The sequence below is a fragment of the Camelus bactrianus genome, chromosome 26 (assembly GCF_048773025.1).
Source record: "Camelus bactrianus isolate YW-2024 breed Bactrian camel chromosome 26, ASM4877302v1, whole genome shotgun sequence".
NCBI classification, from domain to species: domain Eukaryota; kingdom Metazoa; phylum Chordata; class Mammalia; order Artiodactyla; family Camelidae; genus Camelus; species Camelus bactrianus.
Window position 1 is genome coordinate 31,010,688 of NC_133564.1, and position 20,447 is coordinate 31,031,134.

Below are 20,447 nucleotides of genomic sequence, written 5' to 3' on the forward strand. Positions count from 1 at the left end.
TTAACAACTTTTTTTTTCTTTTCTTTTCTTTTTTTTTTTTTTTTTTTTTACAATCAGTATTTGCTGATTTTGAAAATATCATTGTCCAGAAAAACAAGGAATAACTACATGGAAAAAATTATGTATTTAGGGCATTTTCTTGTATTATATGAGTTTGATGGACAGTTAAAATCAGTATTTGCATATCTCTCTGGCTTTGGATCAAGTGTCCCAGCCTGTTTTTCAAAGCTCTCTCTGGACACCGACCTTTCCAGTTTGACTCCAGTAGGGCTGCTGCTGACTTCTCAATGTGGTATTTAAGTTTTAGCTGTCATGTTTTCTTGCTCATGCTAGTTTCCATTTTTAATTTTTGAAAAAAAAAAAATTCATTCCATCCACCCTGAGGACTCAGTTTGAAAAGAAGTTAATCTTGGACCTTCGCAGCCCAAAGTGATTTCTCCTTCACCTTGAGTCCATCGACAGCCCACATGACCCTTATCAACACTTGTTCATCAGAAGCATCTCTGGGCCACCAGCCTGCGGAAGGGGAAGGCATTCAGCAATTCTGTGCCCTTTCTCCAGGGCAAGAGCTCACTTACTGCTCCGGGTCTATCACGGGGTGAGAGTCCAACGCTCTTAACTCACAGAAACCCAGCAGGCTGAGGTTTACCAGCAATGTCCCTTTGGTCATTTTCTAGAACTTTCTTTCTTTTCTTTTCTTTCTTTCTTTCTTTCTTTCTTTCTTTCTTTCTTTCTTTCTTTCTTTCTTTCTTTCTTTCTTTCTTTCCTTCTTTCCTTCTTTCTTTCCTTCTTTCCTTCTTCCTTTCTTCCTTTCTTCCTTTCTTCCTTTCTTTCTTTCTTTCCTTCTTTCCTTCTTTCCTTCTTTCTTCCTTTCTTCCTTTCCTTCTTTCCTTCTTTCTTTCTTTCTTTCCTTCTTTCCTTCTTTCCTTCTTCCTTTCTTCCTTTCTTCCTTTCTTTCTTTCTTTCCTTCTTTCCTTCTTTCCTTCTTTCTTTCCTTCTTTCCTTCTTTCCTTCTTTCTTCCTTTCTTCCTTTCTTCCTTTTCTCCTTTCCTCCTTTCCTCCTTTCCTCCTTTCTTTCTTTCTTTCTTTCTTTCTTTCTTTCTTTCTTTCTTTCTTTCTTTCTTTCTTTCTTTCTTCCTTTCTTTCTTTCCTTCTTTCTTTCTTTCTTTCTTTCCTTCTTTCTTTCTTTCTTCCTTTCTTCCTTTCTTCCTTTCCTTCTTTCCTTCTTTCTTTCTTCTTTCTTTCTTTCTTTCTTTCTTTCTTTCTTTCTTTCTTTCTTTCTTTCTTTCTTTCTTTCTTTCTTTCTTTCTTTCTTTCTTTCCTTCTTTCTTTCCTTCTTTCCTTCTTTCTTTCTTTCTTTCTTTCTTCCTTTCTTTCTTTCCTTCTTTCTTTCTTTCTTTCCTTCTTTCCTTCTTCCTTTCTTCCTTTCTTCCTTCCTTCCTTCCTTCCTTTCTTCCTTTCTTCCTTTCTTTCTTTCAACTTTACTGTCGCCTCTCTGTTACTGTCATCTTGGAGCCCTTCCTACACTTGCTGCTCTGGGCAAGCAGACTGTCTTCTCTCTGCTCCCTTTCTTCCACCCTAATTCACAGGCTCGCACGCACACACATGCACACGTGGCAGTTCCATACCTGTAAGGATGCAGGCACATCGTCCATCCAACGGCTCCCCCAGGGTCTCTGCTAGGTTCTCCCACAAATCCTACTTCCATGTGAGCATCACTGCTCCTCCTGGCCCAGCTCTGGGGATGCAGCTGGGGTCCAGCTCCACTCTTCTCCTTGAATGCCTGGGCGCCAGCTGCCGACTGAGAAGAATGTGTTTCTTCCATCGCCTTCTCTTTTGGCGGCGGTGGCGGGGGGGGGGGGAGTTCTTATCTAACCCCCTCTCCACAGCTAGATTTCCTTCCATCTGGATCCAGGCATGTCTGTGGCCCCAGTGATGGGCCCTGAAGGAAGGGGTATATGGACAGACATCTATCTCACTAACTGGAGTCCCCACTTTGCTCTATGTAAGTCCCAGTGGACTCTCAACAGGTATCAGTGGAGGTCAGTCATTTCAAAGCTCCCTTTCAAGCCCTGACAGCCATTAGACTTACTATCTGTCCCACTCTTACTCGGCTGCTGGGTCCTTTATTTGAATTATCTCATTAAATATATACAGTATTAATATTCTTTTTTTCCCCTATTTTATAGGCCAGGAAACAGACTCAGAGAAATTAACTTGGCCCAGGTGACTCAGTCCAGAAGAGTCAAAGAAGGGATGTAACACAGGTCTCCTGACTCTGCAGTATATGTGCCATTACTGTTCCAACAGCCTCGTTCCCCAGGGAGGAGCAAAATTCCCCAGGCAGGTTGAAATCTGCAATTCTCAGCTGGTTTAACTCCACAGATGGAGCCTCAGTGTTGAGCAGAGGCTCCCCAGTGATCTGCACACTTTGACCAAAAATGCTGAAACTGACAAAAAGAGGCGCTTTCCTGTTGATTAGCGCATTTAATCATGTGAGAATTACCTATGTGGTTTAGGAAATTTAAGCCACACTGAGATGTTCCCTTCTCTGAGTCCCAGGGTTGTGGTTTTATCCATGGATCTGACTTCTGACTCAGACACATAGACGGCACCATCCCCTCTCACAGGTTAAACTGAAATATATCTCTCCTAAGGCGGTAACTCGTCAGCTGAAGCTTAATGACAGCAGTGCTAATGACCGAATGGCAATTAAGTGTATCATATTTTTTAAACCTAACTCCCTTAAGGAGGATTACTGTATAATTACCCTGTAGGAAACCCGCACCACCTCCTAAATCAAAGTCAGGGAGATACGTTCTTTGCAACAACATGTTTGTCTTCTGTCTTTCTCTATTGGATTTCGCAAGTCTCATAAATCATTTAGCAGCTGCGGTGGCTGTCAAAATGTTTTGGTTTCAAATGTAAATATTTATAACTGTATGGTTTTATTTTCCAAAACAAAGAAGAAGAACTGTATTGTAAAAAGCAACCAGGACTGCCAATCCTCTTCACTCAGCCAGTCAGGAGCCTCCGCTGCGGGACCAGGATCCCCTCCGAGGCTGTTTTGCAAGTCCTTGAGAATATGTGGTCCTTACCAGAGGGCATGTGCTGGGTCCAAAGCTGAAGCGCCAAACTGAGTTCAAGGATTCTCCAGCCCTGGCGGCCGACCTTGAAGGGTCACGAAGCCCCCTGAGGCGTAGGCAAGCTAGAAAAATGCTCTCTCGGAAGTGGGCAGCCACCCAAGTCTGGAGGCTCTTTTCATGCAATTTTGGGAAGTTGTAGATCCTAGATCGAAGCTCTCTGATACAGAGTTAACTACAGCAGGGCCTGCAAACAGCTCGAAAGTCACATTAGGGCAGCCCTTGGAATAACAGTAACCCTTGGGAGAGCAAATAGGACGACTGTCTCAGGTCCATGGTTTCGAGTGTCCACATGTAATGGTAGAGACCAGATGTAATGGTAATGGTGTTCGGACTGTGGTCTTAAATGTTCTGTGTCAGGAAGCATGAAGCCTTCAGGGCAGACAAACTCCTTCACGAGAGTCTGACCCTGTGCTGACTTTACCAGAGACCTGGTCTCAGGTGGACAGAGAAACCTTGATTCAAGGTTCCTGCTCCGAACATGTCCCTTCACAGCTACAATATTTTATTCCAAGACACACATATTCTCAACAAGGGTCTGGCCCAGCCAGGAAGTCTCAGGATTTTGAGAACTGAGGTCCCTAGTCTTGCAATGGCTTTTGTCACTACTGCTCTGAAAGTAAAGATGCTCGTGTAATCCCAGTGGAAATCTTCAGAGACAGAGACATTTATGAGCAATAAGGTCAGGCTAATGGAAAAAACCCTCTTCTGAGATTGTAATTGTGGCCACATCCAGAGAGCAGAGAGCATGGGGATGTGCTGTGTGGGTGGCACCCCGCTGTGCCTACGAAGGTGGTGGCCGAGCTTGGGGAGACGGGACACTGAGTCTGGGTACCTGCAGCTCAGGGCTGGTTGGCGGGTGAGTGAACACCCAGTCTCTGCGACTCAGGCACCCTCCTCACTGAGCTTATCCCTTGGTTTTTCAAGGAAAGGGAGACCATTTCTACCGACACTCTCTGCCTAATGAACTATTTAAAATTCATCTCTGGATCCCTGTTATGCAACTAGCATCCCCAAAGGGAGCATCAGCCGAGGTGTCTGGGGCACCCGCAGGAATGAGGCTTTTTGCACACTCTGTCTGAAAGGCAAGCTGGCTTCTGTTGAGGTAGCACCCAGGCTCGGGGAGAACTTGTGCTTCTTCCAGATGGCTCCGGGCTCTGGGGACACATTGTTGTTCTCTGCCTCTGTCCAGCTCTCCTGTATTTTCACTGTTAATGACTCAGAGGGGAATGGAGGGCAGGGGGTGATGTGATGTGATGTGCTGGCAAAAAAAAAAAAAAAAAAAAAGATATATCCTGCTGATGCACCTTTTCTGGAAAGAGCAGCTGTCTTCTGCTTCCTTTGCCAGGCACGTCTGCTTGTCTGTGTTTTCCTCCGCTCCCAGTTCCCTGGTGCAGGGAGTTGGCGTCTGCACGGCTCCAGAACACCGTAATGAGAAGACTGCTATTGTGGGGCAGTCATCATTGTGAGCATCTGAACTGTGGCGTTTAATTGAGCTACAGCTAATGTTTATTGTGTGTGGAAGGAGTAGGGGATTAACGGTGGTTTGATTGACTTTAGATGGTTTCTTATTATCTTTCTCTTCCTCTTGTGATGTTTTGGCAGAAGTTACAGAAAGGAACAAGGAATGGGAACCCCAAGATCAGGCATCAAATCATCCAAGAGTCTTTGGATTTTTCAGACAAAGCAGTGTGGGGAGGGCTTGTGCTGTGCGGTCCTACAGCTTTCCTTAAGAACTGAGAGTAGAAATGTCACCCAGCAGGGCCCTGGGGGGCCTTCCCGGGACAGACCCCTCCCCTACATCCTCTGCTGCAGCTTCTCTCAGAAGTGCCCAGATAATTGTATCTTATGTATATTTCCTGAGTTCTTCAGATGCTAAAAACCACCACCAAAGGGAAGAAATTAGCTACTTGATGATCATGAGCACATGACCCCAGACCTTCTGGCATCCAGGGGTTGACAGTGTTGACCACCCTGTTCCCTCAACATCACCCAATCAGAGACTGTGCATGAGCTGATCACGGTGAGACCCCCCTCCCTCGCCTGGCCTGTAAATATGCTTTGCTGAAACCCTTCAGGGAGTTTTGGGTTTTCTTGGGCACGAGCCACCCCCGTCCTCCTTGCTTGATGTCGCAATCAACCTTTCTCTGCTCCAAACTCTGACGTTTTGATTTCTTTGGCCTCACAGTGCGTGACGCACACGAATTTGCATTCGGTGACAGAAAAGTTTAGGGGCAGATGGGAAAGCAGTTAATGAGTGAAAAAAGTTAGCTCCCCTCTCATAGCAATAAAAGATTTTCCAAAAACCCCACTGTGATTTCCCGAGCGTTATCCACTTTGCACTGTCATTTCCAGGTCTACTTAACTAAATAAATTAGAATTGAGCTGAAGGAATGAAAGTACATGAAAGACATTTTAGATTAAACCATAAGACTTAGATTCTTTTTTGGGGGAGGTGGGGGATGGGAGATAAAAAGGTAAACAATCTTTAATATTTTTTTTACCCTTGACAAAGCCAAGGACAAATAAAGTTTCCATTATCCTGGCTTCCCTATTCTGCACATCTCCTAGGGTGGCCGACTGCCAGCCGCTATACCCTGTATTTCTCTGTCTTCGACACATCTCTCAAGGCTTAAATCACAGAGCAGAACTTTTCCCCCCACCCCAGAACAACTTAAATCTGGGGCAACTCTCAAGTCACTTTTCAATAAGAATATTCCATGTGTCTAGCATTTTAACTCCATTTTTGTAAGAAATTTGGGTATATGTAAATGTCCCAACTCTAGATTTCAGGCTCTTCCTCTGTGCTATAAACCTGTGCTCACAGCTGCAGAGAAAGACATCTCAGCATTTTGGGGAGTTAATCTTCAAAGAGCTATGCTTTGAAAAAAAAAATACCGTGGAAGATGTGCATACTGACACATGCATACATCTTTTTGTTGCTGCTGCATAACAAATACGCTGTAAGGAGTATGTCGAGATTAAACAGGTCTGCATGGGACCTAAACTTCTTCCTCTTATCCGTGGTCACAAGCCGTGGCCTCTATATACACCCTCGGCAGCCCTAACCAGACCCCCCCCCCGCAATTCCTCCACCAAGTGTACCCCACAGCACAGCAGGGGAAGTAGCATCTTTTTCCAGGTGGCCAGGTGATGCCTTTCTAAGTCACCTCAATCAGATGACACCAAAACAAAAAGCAAACACAACAATAAGGTTAAAAAAAAAAAAAAGAAAACCAAAACCCTTTAGAATAAAATTCCTTTGGTCCAAGTCCATACTTTTCCTTTTATTCTTGCTAGCAATGTTCTTCGAGAAACCTGAAAGAGGAGGCTGCTGAAAAAGACATATGTGATTGAAATTAGCTGTTATCTACAGGATGCCACTGGATTGCACATGGGATAATGAATTAAATGAAGTAGAAACCATGGCCTGAACGGGAAATGTGTTTCGTGCCTAATGTAATTAATCTCTATTGAAACAGCTAAGCCATTTAATTTGTGTTGCATGAATAATGAAATGGAAGGGGCACATGTGAATTAACTTTTTAACCAGCAGAGAAGATGCAAACTCCAGGCTTAAAAATTGATCAGGAGTTTCCTGACAACTCCTTAGATGTATGTGTATCAGCCACAATCCCTCTATCCTGTTGGCTGGCCATGGATTGGTCTCACGTCTCAGCCGTGCCTCGTCCATCCAGACGTTTTTGGAAATCTGCATCCCAGGAGCATTTTTGGACAGGGACCCAGAAGGTGCAGCCCAGATAGCTGCTTGCTGTGTCACCTTTCCCTGCAAAATATTGCTTTTTTGCTTTCAAGATTTCCTTCCTCTGACTACTTGGAGGGAGCAGGGAGGAGAGTCAGTGCTGTGTAACAAATTGTCCTAAAACTTAGCTATGGTCCTGTCAGTCTACACCTCTGTGAGACCATCATGCTTCTTTGAAAACACTGGTATGTCTACTACAGCCTCAGAAGAAGGTCAGTGCCAGGAGGGTCTCAATCCCGTCGTGGTTTAAGCATGGAAATGTGTCCTCTCCCTTAAATTGTTTTAGCTTTTAACACAGTTTCCCTAAGACTTAGTAACAGCAGATGATTCTTACTAACAAAGGCAAACACTTAGCGCTAAATACCCTAGCATCTGGCTCCTGGGCTTATCCTCCAGCATCTCTGCTGGCTTTGCCTCGCACCCACCCCCATGTCTCCTCATCTCCTGGGACCAACAATTTGGGCAGAGGTAGGAGGCTGAGGGGTTGAGTACTATCTTTCAAAAACAAGTAAGAATTTTCTGGGACACTCCAATCTAACTTCCTATTTAGAAATGTAGGGAAAAGGTTACTTGAAAGACCACTGACACTGGGTAATGTGTGTAACTTACGTAAACATGGGCCTCCTTAGAGAAATTTCTTTTCTCTTTGCCTTTCCGACTCTTTCCTCATCTTTTTCTTGCATCATCACTGGAACAAACATTCTCATTGACTGCTGAATCAGCGAACAGAGCTCTGACTAACGTGATCTAGAAAAAAGCAGAATTTTAAGGTGCAAACAACAGAGGTAAGAAAAACCAGGGGAAACAGAAGAGATCGGGTGATGAAGGTTCATGCTGTCAGCATCATAATCAGGAATCTGCAATCCAGCCTTAACAATTCTTCCAGTTTAATGGACATAAAAAAGGACAAGTTGATCATTCAGTGGACTCCCCAGACCAGAGTGACAGTCTAGCCTTCCACGAGTCCACAGAATTCCTTCACATCCCTTCTTTATCATCAAAACAGCTTCAGAGCAGGGTGGAAATCGCTTTAGCACATTCTGTTCCACCTTCCTTTGTAGTACCCTCTTCAGCCGCTGGACAGCCATTCTTAGATGCCAAAGCACCCTAATGCGTGTCCTAAACTGCCCCAGAAACCTGCAGTGTCTCCTCAATTGACTCCACTTCCTCATCAAATATCCTTGCTCTGTGCCTTGCCTTGCAACTAGTTACTGGCAGAACAAGACTTTATCCACACTAAGTTGATCCATTCTAAAGATAACTCTCCTTAGAGCCTCCAATGCAGCATATTAGGCATTCAGATTGTTTGATAAGGGAGAAAGTTTCTGAGGAAAAGAGGGAAGAGCTTTGTATCCTATCTCTTACTTAGGCAGGGATCCAGCCAAGTTACCCCCCGACCCCCATCCTGGGAATATCATCATTATCAGAAAATGACCTGTCAAGAGAAGCCCCTCTGGTGCCTTCAGCACACTTGGTTCTACTTTGTTCCTCATCAAATGTGAGACTTCTGAGAAGAGGTCAAAAAATTCATCATGGCCCCTGCTGGCTATCTCTCTTGGATTGCTTGCTGTGAAAAATCCAGCCACCCTGTTGTGAGAGCACTCAAGCAGTCCCACGGAGAGGTCTTGATCAAGGACCCAAGGAAATGAGGCCTCCGGCCAACAGCCATGGAGTGAAACATCTTGAAGCAAATCCTCAAGTCCCTGTAAAGGCTTCAGATGATTGTAGCCCCAAGTGACGTCTTAATCACAACTTCACAAGTGACCTTCAGCTAGAACCACCTAGTTAATCTACTCCTCAATTTCTGATTCACAAAAACCATGAGAGTATAAATATTTGTTCCCCTGAGTTGCTATGATTTAGGACAATTTGTTACATGGCACTGGCTAACTTATAAAAATTTAAACTATACTTTATATAAAAAATACATAAAGTTATAAAGTACACTTATATAAATGCAAATATTCTCCCTCGTCCCAGAAGGATTTGAGACTACCTTGTGATTATTTTGACTTGCTCAGGGAATGACTAAATTTTGTTTGGTCCTTTTAAACAAGATATTTAGATGCCACTTTTATATCACATTGTGCTACATACATTTTGTGTAAAGAATCTAACATATATTTTGACCTTCACATTTTTTGCCTGATTGTTGTAAACTAGAAAAAGCTATTAATATTACATTAAAACAGAACTTACTAATAGCATAGAAAATTAGACTGATTATAGTAAATTATATGTGACTGAAGTTTAATTTAGGAAGGTGTATTGTATTCCTCTTTACTTTTTGATTTCTTTTCTGAAAAAAAAAAGTGTTTTTTGTAGCTATTCAGAACAATGGAAGACACTTATAGTGGTTTGGCTTCATCTGAACTGTGAAAGTTTTCTTAAATTAAAAAAGTAAAAGCAGATTTTCTATCTTTCAATTATGGTATGTTTCCTGATTTTGACAGAGTAATCTGATTATGCCTAATTTTGTCCCTCATTTGCAGAAATTTGCAGAAAATGAGGAATCTGCACCAAAAAAAAAAAAAAAAAAAAAAGTCAAATGAAGTCAAGAGCTGATTGTATCTAAAGATGTCCTGGTAGATCATTAAGGAGGTAATGGGAGCGAATGAATCCCATTCCTTTCCTGGCTGGTCCAACACCAGTCTTTCTGCAAAATTGGGAAGTTCCTTCCAAAACAGCATATTCTAAGTATTTCATTCCTTCAGTAACCTAATTAACATATCCACCCTCATTTCTGCCTTTTAATCTTGGAATCAGGAAATTTGCAGCAGCTTGAAAAAAATATTTGTATTGTTATCTATCCAGTATTTGTAGTATTTTTTAGCGATCCAGAACTCAGTGGCTTAAATAACAAACATTTATTTATACAATTCCTGTAGGTCAAGAATTTGGAAGCAGCTCAGCTAAGTGGTTCTGGCTCCAGGCCTCTCATGAGATTGCAGTCAAGATGTCAGCTGGGGCTGCCATCATCTGATGGCTTGACTGGGGTTGGAGGATCTGCTTCCAAGATGGCGCGCTCACATGGCAGCCAGCAGGAGGCCTTAGCTCCTCACCACTTGGACCTCTGAATAGGCAACTGGTTTTCCACTGAGTGGATGAAAAAGGAATGGAGAGCAACAATGCTTCTTACAACCTAGCCTTGGGAGTCACAAAACATCATTTCTGTACTATCTTTATCGTCGCACAGATCATCTCTGTCACATCGCACAGATCATCTCTGTTCTTAGAAGGACACAATGTGCATGTATCATATAGCTCATAACTGCCCAGAAAGAACTGGGGACTCCACTTGTCCTCAAATCCACTAATTTCTTTTTTCTGTAAAACATATGAATATTATTATTACTTAAATACACTTAAAAATACTTCTCCTTAACTTAAAGAATTTACCACGCTTTTTAATAAAAACTTAATTTTGCAGAATTCCTTGGATTTGAGGATAGTAGAGAAGGTATTGTAGGTTGGTACAATTCACATTTCTTTTACTTGTATGTAGGTCTACAGGTCTCTCAAACCACTTATTTAATCCAAATCACATAGAAAAAGTACAGTCTAGTTTCAACGGAGAATCTCCTATCGAGAGTTTTATTTGGAATGATTTTATTGCATAGATATTAAAATAATTGAAAGGTATTACATTGAATTGGTAAATCTTAAAAAAGTTTTATGCAGCATTATAAAAAGATACAAAATGTTTAATTATTTAAAAAAAACCAACTCCTTGAAAATACCAGAACTTTTTGTTTTGAAATGTGCCAGGCTATCAGCATGTTTAGTTACAGTCCAAAAATGTGCTTTACTAACTCTAGGCTATCATAGTGAAAACAAAGAATATATACTAGATTTGGAAGCAGCGAGAGCTACTTATCTCATGTACAATTAGGAATGATTCAAGGCAAAATGTGCTGTTAGAGTACTGTGAGTTTTTTTTTTTTTTTAAAGCACCAGCTTTTAGTGGAATGATTATCTGTCTTCTTGGAGTCAAATGGTTGTAGATTTGAATTCTTACTTGTGTTTGACCTTGGACAAGTGACAAAGTCCTTGAGCCGCAGCTATGGATAGGAGATGGTACCTGCCCTGAAGGTTCATTAGAAGAATTAGGAAGAATTTTAGTCATATTATTAGCACAGATCCTGCCAGCTGGTAGGGGCTCCAAAAGTTGGCTTTTACTGTTATTTAGGTAGTAACATCTCTCTGAAAATTTGATCATCAAGTTTCCAGGTATTAAATCATATTTAAAATACACTTAGGAATTGGCCTCTAATAAAATCCTTTGTTAACTTTTAAATTTTGTTTGGAAAAGAGAATAATCTTTCTGTAAGGAAATTATAACTTTCAAATGATCAATGGTTTGGTCTAGATATTTAACTATTAAGTTGGCCATGACTGGGGTAGATCACACCTACGACAGCACCTGCAGCCCTAAGGAAAAAGCAGGAGATTTTTCCTGACTTTTTACTCTATCCCTTTGAATTAATTCAGTTACAGACAGAGGAGAAGCTGGGCCAGTGCCAGAGACAATGAACACAAATTTCTCCTTAGATACGGATGCTGTGTTTACAAGGTTAGATGTCTGGCACAGGACTTTGACATTGCGTGATACAACTTTTGTTGTGTTAATGTACCTCATTCATATGCTGATAAGCTTTCAGTGGCTGGTGGCAGAGGCTTGCCTTTAAATTAATATAAAGGGCAGCTGTAAGTTTTAATTTACGACAAGCGGATCAGCCCAATTGGATGTGCTTTTTTCATCATAAATTTAACTATGGTTACATCGCTTGGGCAGGTAATTAGAAAGCACACTGTTACTCCTACACTGAATACAATATGCATTTTGTTTGTAGCCATAGTTATTTTAACAGCTTAAAGAGGAAATGAAATTTACAATACGGGTACCGAAGTGCACGTGGTGATAATTCCATCATAGCGACAAAGAACCTATTAGATTATCTGGTTCAACCCCCCTCGTTTTCCCAATGAGGAAATGGCTCCCAAGAAGGGAAGGGATTTCCCAGAGGTCACACAGCTACTGAGAAGCAGAGCTGGTGCAGGAACCCAAGTGTCCTGTCTCCCAGTCTGATTCTCTCTCCTCTGTTTTACCCCAACACAGAGTGAAATACGGTAATATTTCAATGAGAAAGGCTTCGTTTCTTTCTCTCATCCATTCACACTTCATTTACATAAATGAAAACATGCTGCCAACTTTTCTATGGAGTATAAATTGTCTGCTGAGTAACCACAGCATTTGTCGAAGAGCTTTGGGGGAGCGATTTCTTCCTTTTTTTTTTTTTTTAATGCCATCTAGACCGATTCCATATAATTTCCCGCAATGAGCTCATCTCCCAGCTTCTGCTGTAGCTCCACTCGCTCCCAACCCGAAAAATACTCTCAATAAACTCACTCATTCCCTTCCACTCCACATGTCTACCCAAGAGGAGGCACTGTTCTAAGTGACGGGTGCCCAGCAAGGACTAATAAACAAACCGAGATCTAGGTCCTAGAATCCTGAGAACTCGTAATGCTCCTCTGCACAAAACGATCCTATGACTTAGGTCACTTAGAAAGTCAGGTTCCTGAGTTTCATCTCAAATCACTGAATCAGAACTTCTGGACTAAAAAAAAAAAATCTCCATTTTTAACCAGCACCCCAGGTGATCCTTAGGCACAAATCAGTTTGAAACCCACTCTCCTACAAAGCCAATGTCTGCTCAGTTTCCTGGACACTTATCACATGGCCTCATTTTTCTCTTTGTCATCTCATGAGTGGAGAACATACTTTGTCTACTGTACCATTGACGTCTCAATGAGAGTGCCTTTCACTGAGTATCTTCCTGTACGCCTCAGAGCGCCGAGCACCATTTATTGAATATATGAGCTATTCAGTTTACCAAATGACCCCATAATTAATGTGAAGCGACATTATTCATTCTTGAGACGCGTTTCTCCCCAGGAAAGCAGCACAATGTTGTGTTTTTTCATTCTTTAGTAATCTATGCTGCAAAGTAGCCAAGGCTGACTGGGGGCCCTGGGAGGGCACTGACATGATTGTTGGGATGATTGCCTCTCAGCAGCATCCCCTGCCTCTTCTTACCGGCCCCAGGTTTAGCAGCCGTCTCTGGTCCTTGCCCTCGGCTCCCAGATCCTGGCTCTAGAGCAAAGCATGGGGTTCGGGCCTCAACTTATCAACACAATCCCATGGACCATCTATTCAGGGGAGGGTGTGACTCAACTAAGGCCAAGGAGACACAAGGAGAGATTGGCTGGGAGCTCCCAGCTCGTGGGGGTGTCTTCACGGGGAAGAGAAGGCGTGTAACCTTGGCGGTCACCTTATAACCTTGACAGCAACCAGCTTTGTCCTAGGGCAGAGGCTGCGGAAGGCAGGGCAGAGATGGAAAGAAACAGAATCCCCGGGGACCACGGTGGGCGGATGAATCAAACCATCCCTGAAGCTGGCTCGCCTTTGGCTTTTCTCATTAGATGAAGGCAATAACCCTTGTTAGTATTTAAGTCACTTTGAGCTGGGTGTTCTGTCCCATGGAACCAACAGCATCCTGAGTGACCCAGCTAGACAACCAAGGTATGTTTTTGAGTGAATACATGAACTTCAATTGGGCATTCCTTTTTTTTTTTTACTTGTGAGTTTTAGTTAGCTTTATTTTTTTGAACATACATATATTCATTTTCATATTCTTTTTCACCATAATAGTTTTTTTAAATTTTTTAATTTATGTATTTGGGGGGATAAATAGGTTTATTTATTTATTTATTTAATGGCGGTCCTGGGGATTGAACTCAGGTCTTCGTGCAAGCTAAGCACGTGCTCTACCACTGAGCTGCACCCTCCCCTCCCCCAGTTGGACACTCTTGTTTTACCCGTGGGCTAAAGAATTACGACACACTCAGAAACGAGCGTGGTTACAGCGTACCTCTCATGTTCTCCACTATAGTAGGTTATGCGTTCATGTGTTGAATCCATTCTTAATTCAAGTTAGTTTCTGGGGAGATGGAGATTTTTCAATAGAGAAGACAAAAGGAATTCACGTTTGCTGACTCCCTGAAATAGCCCAGGCACGGTGCTGAGTGCCTTCACTTACATTTTTTTTGATGAACCCTCATGTAAGTCTTATAAAGAGATATATGATGATTATTATGATTTTAAACAAACAAGATGATCTCTGGGTGATTGGTTAGACCAAAGTCGCCTAGCTAACATGCGGGGAGATTGATATTCCAACTCAGTTCCGTGCCCTTTTTTCCTACATCCCAGTTTGATTGCTGTGTCCCAGAACCTCATACCTTCCACCTGTCGCTGGAGGCCTCCAGGGAACTGAACAAGGTCACAGAAGAAGTTTGAAACCTCACAGCTTCTCCCTCTGCACAGGGAACTCAGAAATCCATTGTTTCAAGGTCATCGAAAGGAGAAAAAAAAAATCCGCCTCTGCCTCAGAGAAATAATAATGTTTGTTACTCACAGTGCTTTTTGTATCTTTAAAATTTAATTGAAGCTAGTTTTTAGCTTCTGTGACTGCCAAATGGCCAAGAGGTTAGCTGCCCTGCTGTGGGCTTTTCAGCCAATTCATGAGGGTTATTTTACTTGACAAGGGTCCTGTTTTAATGGGAAGGGCTGTCACATCCTATTCACATCCTGGTTTTGATCTCAAGGCAGCAGATTTGGTTGAACTCTTTTCCTGCCGTCCAAACTGTCCCTTCCCAGATTTTTCTTTTTCTTTTTTTTTTTTTTAGCATCCCTACTTTGATATGCAGAGAGAGCTCTTCCCGCTCAAGCTGTTTCCTGCCTCCTTGGATTCCCCCCAACACCTGAATGCGCTCTTCTGTGGCCAGCAGGGTGGAGGGTGCCAGACCTGACAGCAGCTGCACAGCCAGCTGCTCTGGGATTGCAGGCAATCAGGGGGAAGACTTGTTCAGTCCTAGATGCCAGCCATCACCATCAAACACCTCCCTTGTTCAACAAGACGATCATGTGCTGTGATGCTCCGCTTAGCAGTAGTTCTAATGCCTTTTCAGCAGCAGCTCCCATCAATAAATGTCTTGAAACCTGTCTCCGGGCAGCCCCTCTCGTGAGTGAGGAGATCCATCAGTTCTATCCTCCTTCTTGCCAGGTGGTACCCAGAGCTGGACAACTTCGTGAATGCTGAGAGATAACGGCAGGGCGGGGGACAACAGACGTTAGAGGAAGATGCGGACAAAGGAGGATGCACACAGGAGGGAACACAAGAAAGCAAGAAGGAAAAGGAGGCGTGTGGCTTGCAGAGGCGGGAGGCTGACGCTTAGGAAGACGGTCTCTTATCCTCCTTCTCAAACAGGATCATTGAGGCCCTTTTCACCCAGGTTTCCTGAGTGAACGTGTTTCCTGGTCTAATCCTGGATCTCAGGATACAACAGAAATCTCATCATTGCAGCTGAAGTGGGGAGTGAGTCTCCGTTTGGTAGGACCGTGTTCCTGGAGTGAACCCAGAGCTCCTTGACATATTTTTATCTGCAGCTCCACCCACACCCTCACCAAGTTGTTCCAGTAAACAAGACAGGCCTGGATGTCTATCTTCAGCTGCTTAATGAGCCTGGAGTCCCGTGTCGATTTTCAGACTGGTGGTGCTCACGGCCCTGACAATTCCAAAGGATGCTTTTCACATGACTCAGGCTGCTTGAAGTCATCTGTGCACAGAACTGTACGACCTTCTGTGACCGTCCTGGTTCCACATTCCAACACCTCCATTGTGAGGAGGGCGGGGTGGGGGGCGGTAAGCCTCTTTCCCCAGACCTTGGCTAGGCTCCTCTCTCACAAATCATGGTGTCTGCTTCACCTTACTCAGAAAAGTGCCAGTCATGTTGTGCATATCCAGGATAATGACCTTGACCTGATTCAGGCAAAATCCTCTAAATATGGCTGCTCCCCGCGCCTCCCATCAGGGAAGAGGATTATGCTAGACTCAGTCAGTTCTCCTCCTGGTCTTGCCCCGGTCCCTGAGTCTCTCCTGTCCAACAGCTGGGCCTGGAGGTTGCAGTGGGACTGAGCTTAGCCTGCATTCCGGGTCCTCCCCATCCCATGGCTCCCCTAGCAGGCAATGTCACAGAGCCCAAACCTCCTCCGGAGCCACCCCCCTCCTTGAAACTCCTCAGTGACTTCCTAGCTCCCTCAGAGGGAAAAAAAATCATCAAAAAGATGAAATCAAAGAAGATTTAAAAATTGATCAGTTCTAATGAATTATGTTAGCTGCTCTAACACATAAAAATGATACACACTTGGTTAATTAAGACAAATAAGAAAGAAGATACAAATACAGAAAAATTATAAAATATTTTTAAGATAATGTTTTCATACATACAATTTATGCATACATATAAGTGTATATAGTTTCACATATATATGTATAATCTCAGTACTCAAATTAGAAATCTTAATAAAATTTAACTACATTTAAGACTCTTTAAATGACTCAAGTAGTGGAAGAAAATTGGAATAGACCAGAAATGTGAAAGAAACTTTAGAAGTTTATAAAAAGAATAACCTCTAGGAAAGATGCCAAGGCTTCACTGGAGAATTATTTCAAAAGTTCAAGGAACAGATAATCCTTACCAATATCTGTTATCCTTTAATGGTGCCTAATGATTCAAAAGAAGTGAAAGTATATGCAAAAATAGATTTTAAAAAAGTTTCTTCTGCACAGCACAGGGGACTATGTTCAATATCTTGTAATAATCTAATGAAAAAATATGAAAAGGAATATATGTATGTATATGCATGACTGGGACATTGTGCTGTGCACCAGAAATTGACACATTGTAACTGACTGTACTTCAATTAAAAAAAAAAAAAGTGAAAGGCATTTAATTTGATTTTGGTAAGTTCGTATGACTCTGCTACTAAAATCTGATTAAATTGCTTTAAAAATAAAACATTTAGATCAATGTCACTTATGAATATAGATGCCAAAGTACTAAAAAATTATAGGTAATCAAATCCTACAATATATTAGAGTATATTCGTATGTCAGGACATTAGACAAATAATATACTTTGTCAAGTAAGGGTTAATCTAAGAACATGAAGTTCATTAAATATTAGAATACCTATGAACATAATTTATTTTTATTTTTTAATTGAAGTACAGTTGATTTACAATGTTAGTTTCTGGTGTACAGCACAGTGATTCAGTTATACATTCTTTTTCATATTCTTTTCCATTATAGTTTATTACAAGGTATTGAATATAGTCCCCTGTGCTATATAGTAGGTCCTTGTTGTTTATCTATTTTAGTAGTGTGTATCTGTTAACCCCAAACTTCTAATTTATCCCCACCCTCCTTCTCCTTTGGTAACCATAAATTTGTTTTCTACGTCTATGAGTTTGTTTCTGTTGATAAATAAGTTCATTTGTATCATTTTTTTAGATTCTATGTATAAGTGATGTCATGTAATATTTGTCTTTCTTTGTCTGCCTTACTTCTTAGTATGATGATCTCTAGGTCCATCCATGATTCTACAAATAGTATTATTTCATTCTTTTTTATGGCTGGGTAATATTCCATTGTATATTTAGGTTGCTTCCATATCTGGCTATTGTAAATAGTGCTGCTATGAACATTGGGGTGCATGTATTTTTTCAAATTAGAATTTCTGTCTTTTCTGGATGTATGCCCAGGACTGGGATTGTTGGATCACAGGGTAACTCTATTTTTAGCTTTTTAAGGAACCTCCATACTGTTGCCCATGGTGGTTGCACCAATTTAAATTCCCACCAATAATGCAGGAGGGTGCCTCTTTCTCCACACCATCTCCAGCATTTCTTATTTGTAGACTTTTTGATAATGAACATAGTTTATAATATTAGAAGACAAAGGAAAAAATAGGCATTTGGTCGAGTTCAAATTTTATTCCAAAAATTTTTATGAATTAGTAAAATATGAGTAGAGGACTATATCCTTAATATGATTTAAAAATAACTGCAAAACCATTAGCGAGCATCCTACCTCGTGGTAAGAATGTCAGCAGTATTGTTCCTAATGCCATTGGTATTAATGACCTAATACTAATAATATTAATGAATATAATATGAATTATACTAATGACAATAATACTAATGAAGTAATAAGGGAACCAGTGAGATATTAAGACTGGTTCAAAGAATATTTAAGGGGCTAAATGTTTGTAGTTAATTTAACAACAACGACAAATGTTAGAACACGTTTTCTGGGCTAGATGCAGAATTGGTTAATATCCTATGGCACAAGATCATCATTGATGTTACCTTTCCTACGGGACAGAAATTATTTGGATCTCTATTGGACAAAAATCCATAAGTTAACTTATGGTTTCACTACAAAAGGGAACTTCAATCAGGAGTAAACAGTGAGTTGAATGAAGTAATTTCCCTGGCTCTGTGCTGTCCAGGATGGTGGCCACCAGCCACACACAGCTTTTGAACACTTGAAATCTAGCTAGCCTAACTTGGCAAGTGCTTTAAGTGTAAAATACACACCAGATTTCAAAGACTTAGTACCATAAAAGCATATGAACTACTCATTAATAATTTCGTTATTGATTTCATATTACATTGATAATATTTGGAAATATTGGGATATATAAATTAAATTGGAACAATTAATTTTACCTGTTTATTTTCATGCTTTTAATAGGGCTATTAGGGGGAGGGTATAGCTCAAGTGTTACGGTGCGTGCTTGGCATGCATGAGGTCCTGGGTTCAATCCCCAGTACGTCCTCTAAAAACAAATAATAAACTTAATTACCCTCCTCCCAAAAACCCCAAAAAACAAAACAAGCAAACAAAAAAGTATGGCTATTAGAACCCTGAAAAGGATGTCATTTGCCCCTGTGATTCACATTATATTTTTCCTGGTTCTAGATAATCATTGCTAAAAGGACATGCCACCCCTATTTACATCTCACTTCCAAGCTTTGAATAATTTTTATTATCAGAAATATGAGAAAAAAAATTGTTTTTCATTTTAGGGGGTAATTTGACAAAATTTTAAAAATAGATAAGCATTATTTTTATAATCTGAAAAAAAAGATTATTTTGTCCTTCCCTTTGAATATAAAACACCTAAGTCAGGTGAGGGAATGGAAAGCACACAGAGCAGGAATTCGAGTGGGATGCTAACAGCACGTTCAGCTATGTTAGCTCCAAAGTCCTCCTGTGAGTTATTCTCACTAATGATTTGAAGCAGCCAAGCGTCTCTTAAAGTCCATTTCAGACAAGATGAGAGCAGCCCCAGGCGTGAGCTGTGACAGTCTCATCTGGGTGAGAAGGAGCGTCACTATTTCTCTGAGTTACACACTCTCTCCCGGAGCTTTAGGCCGACAGCCAGGACTCATCACGTGGAGAAGTCAGGTGGCGATGTGAGCCTGAGTGGCAGAGTTTTGATGGTGGAGGAGGTGGGGAGATCAAGGAGGTACCACATCTGGTCCCTTGTAGGGCTGGACCAGATGGGAGCTGCCTGAGAGTCAGAGATGGCCACGCCCCCAAGAGAGAGAGCGAGGGGTCCCCAGGGATCCCTAGACCCTAGGTTGTTAATATTTTTAGAAATCCTCTGTGTTACAGACCTCACAGGCCCTAACCCACTTCAGTGGGAGACCCTTCAAGAGCTGGTTTTCCTTCTCTTGTTACTTCACAGAATTCTACCTTTGGGTGAAATTTAGGGACAAGAAGGCCAAGGCACTGGGATTTGCATTCAAGTCTTCTACTATTGTGTTCCCCATGGTCAACCATACAAACCCCTCAACACATGAGGATACTCGTTATACATTTAGAAACGAAGGTGACTCACGCTCAAATTGAAATGTTGTAGGTTTCCCAAGCTATAAGCATTTTTCTCTAAAGTATATAAAATTAAAAAAACATAGTAATAGTAACCCCAGCCTCTTGGCTTTTGGAGATGGGGAGTGTAATTTATTTTAAAAAATAATATTTATATTAATTATAATTCATATAACTTAAGTGGTTATTTGCTTTAAAATAATAAATTATCCCACCCTCCTTATTAAAAAGGAGAGTGACATTTCTTCAGCTAAACAGAATGGCAAAGGGGGTGCATTCATGTTGTCTCCTCTTTGAGTTTTCAACTTCGATCAATTGGCCAGATTTTCAAGTTCACATGACTAAATGTAGACCAGCCGAAGTTGAGACTGCTTCACTGAGGTTGATTCAATTAACGAGCTAAAAGGAAAGTGTCTTTCAATATATGCCTCTGTTTTTAGGGCAGAACAAAGCAGATAGAGTAACTGTTTCTGAATTGTGTAAGCTCTGTTTCCTGTAGACTGGTGGAACCCCCTTTTCTTACCCCTGTTTCTAGCCCTCCACTGGAATAATTCCCTTTGTCTGGTACAGCCTTTCATTCCACTCCCCATCCTGTGGTCTAACCCCGGTCTTCCAAGGTCCTAAGTCCAGTGGTTCTCAAAGTCTGGTCTCTAAGTACTCAATCTCCTCTCAAGGTCATCTGAGAGGTCAAAGCTATTTTTATAATATGACTAAGATCTTATGTGCCTTTTTCAC

At 41.5% G+C, this 20,447-nt stretch overlaps 1 protein-coding gene across 2 annotated transcripts in view; it reads right to left on the reverse strand.

Annotated features, from left to right (window-relative positions):
- Nucleotides 1-1,491: 1,491 nt before the first annotated feature.
- Nucleotides 1,492-20,447, reverse strand: part of ZMAT4 (zinc finger matrin-type 4) — a 420,999-nt gene continuing 402,043 nt past the window's right edge. For both annotated transcript variants that reach the window (XR_012502429.1, XR_012502427.1), the window contains one exon: nucleotides 1,492-7,653. The gene's annotated coding sequence lies outside the window, so the exon portion shown is untranslated. The remainder of the gene's footprint in view (nucleotides 7,654-20,447) is intronic.